Genomic DNA, 4,067 nt, shown 5'->3' with positions numbered 1-4,067 from the left:
TTAATTTGTTTAACTTGTAAAGCCACTTAGATGTGTTAAGATGACCGGAAGTGATCTAAAATGTGCTTTTACTAATGTTCGTAAAGTGTTTTTATGTTTTGGTTAAATGGTTTGAGAGTTTTAGATCTGTTACACTGTTATTTTAGTATGCTAGTCAACCGGTAAACTTGACAGTGCAATTGCAGTTTGTAGTTCAGTGCTTGAACCGGTTAGTTCAGTGATTGATTTATGAGTTGGGTTTTGAGCTTGGTGAAAGTTTAGTTTGTTTTCTATCTACTAATTCACCCCCCCTCTTAGTAGTTGTCTAGATCCTTATTGATTCATCATATCATCAATTGGTATTAGAGCATTTCAGGTCCTCGAGTGTCTATGCCTAACAACTTGAGGTAAAGATCTAGAAGAACATGATGAGGAAAGAAGGTCCAAATTTCAATAGAGAAAACTAAAGAATCTAGAGTGATAGGATGAAGATCTATATCAAAACCTTAGGAAGTCAATATTGGGAACATGTTGTTACCAAATATACCTTACCTAGTGGGATTCTATCTAATGATCAAAAGAAGGAGTAACAAGGGAATAATCAAGCATTGGAGGCCATTATCAGTTCCTTGTCCGATTCAGAGTATGTTGATGTCCATGGTTTGGAGATTGTTTATGATGTGTGGAAGAAACTTGAGGATATCTATAGCGGTGATGAGCATGTGAAGATTGCCAAAGAGGAGAGTCTGAGAGGTAAATTTGATGACATGCAGATGGCTAAAGGTGAGAACATTCAACAGTATGGTCAGAGGATCAAGGAGATAGTCAGTGAGATCAAAAGTGTTGATGGTAAAGTGGAGGATACCATAGTGGTTAGCAAGGTGTTGAGAACCCTTCTACCGATCTACATTGTTCGAGTTGCAGCCATTCAAGAACTCAAGTCTATTGATAAAACAAAGGTAACTCTTGACTCCATCATTGGTAAACTAACTACATTTGAATTAAATGGTTATGATGGTAGTGCTCAAAAATTGGAATCTGCATTTAGAGCTTCAATTTCTAATCCACTGGTAAGGAAAAGCAGAGAAGCTAGTCATAGTCATGAGTCAAGATCCAAAAGAGAAGTTGATGACGAAGATAGTCTGATTGAACTTGAAGCATTGTTGGCCAAGAAGTTACCCAGAGGTATCGACAAGTACATAGATAAATTACCATTTAAGTGTTTTGCAGGTAACCGGATTGGACATATTGCAGCCAACTGTCCAAATGGAGACAATGAGCAAAAATGTGAAGTATAAGAAGTACAAAGGAAAAGTTAAAAGAGATTGCCTCACTGTAGTTGATGGAGGAATCACAGATGAGGAATCTGAGGGAGATGCAAATGAAGGCATTGTCTTTGTTTCCATTAAAGAGGAGACATCAGATCAGAAGGCATTAGTCTCTTGCATGGATAGTTCTGATGATTGGATTATAGACAGTGGTTGTTCACACCACATGACCAGTGACCGGAGTAAGTTTCTTACTTTCAAGGAATTTGATGGAGGTATTGTGATATTTGGAAATGATTCACCCTGCATGGTAAAAGGAAAGGGAACCATTTCTCTTCATGGAAAGAGTAGTGTAGATGATGTCTACTGGGTTGAAGGATTGAAACACAATCTTTTGAGTGTTGCTCGACTCAATGACAAAGGCTATCTACTAGAATTCAAGAATGGAATGTGCAAAATATATGGAAGCAAAGGTGAACTAATTGCAACCAGCAAGCAAACAAAAGGTAACTTGTTTCACCTGAATCCTAAAGTCAACAATTGTTTAATGTCTAAAGTAGATGATTGTTGGCTTTGGCATCGAATATTTTTTCATGTAAATTTTGATAACATTGTCAAAGTCAGTAAGTCCAAGTCGATAAGAGGTTTGCCTCAGTTGGACAAACCAGTGAATGCTCTGTGTAAGGAATTTCAGTTAAGAAAGATGGCATCCTCAAATTTTAAGAGAAAATCTTTCTAAGCAAAACATTTGCTAGATTTGGTTCATACAAACCTCTGTAGACCAATAAGGACTAGAAGTATTCAAGGTGATCAGTGTTTTATGATCTTCACTGATGATTACTCAAGAATGATGTGGGTCACATTCTTGAAGGACAAAATAGAAGCCTTTAGCAAGTTTAAGGCATTCAGGGCCTTAGCTGAAAAGGAAAGTGGAAAGAAGATAAAGTGCTTAAGAACTGATCAAGGTGGTGAATTTACTTCAGAGGAATTCACTAGATATTGTGAAGACAATGGAATTAAGAGGCAACTTTCTACACCTAGGACACCACAATAGAATGGTATTGAAGAGAGGAACAACTGGTCAGTTGTTGAAGCTGCTAGAACTATGCTAATACAAGGAGGTGTAGCTAAGACTTTCTGGAGAGAAGCTATTAGCACAACTATCTACACTATGAACCAGATATTGGTTAAAAGAGGTAGGGATAAAACTCCTTATGAATACTGGTATGGTAGATCTTGTTGGCCATTTGGTGGAATTGATTATGTGTTGCATTTATGTTTTGTCATTGATGCCAACACTAGCTGTTTGGATGCTTTATCGACACCCTTTTGGTCCTGGTAGGTTGAGTGGTTTCTGGTTGATTTGGATCCGGCATGATCTGGGAGGCTCCGATATGATTTGGTTATGGAATTTTCTTAATCATGATACTCATATTCATATTCAGTATGTTGGTTTGGGTTTGGTGATTGGATGCTATCCTGTTTGTTTAGAAGCTTGGTTTTTGGTTCCAGCGAGGGTTTCACCAATAGAGATTTTGATGAAGATCTTTCATGAATTACATAAGTGGTGTTGGTGCAGCTTCTGGTGGAGTTTCAAGATGGGGATGGTGATCATGTTCAAGTATTGGCAGATGGAGATCATTGTTGTAGCGTGTGGACCTATACTGGGTTTCAGTTGATCTAGGTTATGGACTGACTTTAATGTAACATGTGGATTGGACCTCTCGATGTGTTTTCGAGATGTCTTATGTGTTGGATATTATTTATTTGGTTTAAGGCTGACATGGTTTGTAATTATGTAATTAGTTTATTATCTGGTGGCCGACCTAATTGTTTATGGTCGAGGGTTTGTATATATAGATGTAAGATCTCATTGTAGATCATACATGGTAGAGATAATAGGAATGGGAAAGGAATGTAATGTGCAAATAATGTAATATCATTCAGGAAGAGGATTTGGTTGATCATTGGAGATCTAATTGGGTTTATGTAAGAGGATTTAGTCCCCCGATATTGAGATTAACCAGAACTGTACTCAAGCATAGGAGATGCTATCTTTTACAGTTCAACACTTCTCTGGATTGTAGTCTAGATTTCGATGTAGTCAATGAGGCTCCTTTTGTGATGAGCAGTGCGCTCTAGGTTGTTGGCCTTCTTGCAAGTGCAGGCCCCTAAATTGTAATTCACATACTTACTGTAGAAGTATTATCTGACTGTGGGTAGGCTTCCCACCATGGTTTTTCCCTTTACCAGGTTTTCCATGTATAAATCTTGGTGTCATGTGGATGGTATTTATTATGTGATTATTGTTTATGCTTAATTGGTTTAAGTGCTATTTCGGTATTAAAGTTTTAATTGATAATGGTTCCGATAATCTGTGACAACTGATTCATCCCCCCCTCTCTCAGTTTTCTTCTGGTTATTTGAACTGGCTAAAAATTGGTATCAGATCTTCGGTCCTCTCTGCAAAAATCTTAACTGCTTGAGGAAGATCTTATGGCGACTAACAATTCAAGTTCATCCAGTTCATCTAGAGCTATCTTTCAAAGAGATATTTCTAGGCTTAATGGAACAAATTACATAGTATGGAAGATTCAGATGGAGACTCATCTGAGATGTATTTGCAAGGAGATTTCAGAGATCACATAGAATGGTGACACACTTTATAATCTGGCATTTGGAAATCCTCCTTCGGAAAACTTGGATAAGGAGCTTGAGAATGATTGTAGAGCAAGAAAAGCCCTCTTGTGTGCACTTTCTGATCAACAAATAATTAAATTAATCGACAAATCATTTGGAAAGGCTATATAAGATAAGTTG

Source organism: Cryptomeria japonica, chromosome 8 (assembly GCF_030272615.1).
Source record: "Cryptomeria japonica chromosome 8, Sugi_1.0, whole genome shotgun sequence".
NCBI classification, from domain to species: Eukaryota; Viridiplantae; Streptophyta; class Pinopsida; order Cupressales; family Cupressaceae; genus Cryptomeria; species Cryptomeria japonica.
The sequence above is the reverse complement of the archived record's forward strand: the minus strand, read 5'-3'. Positions refer to the sequence as shown.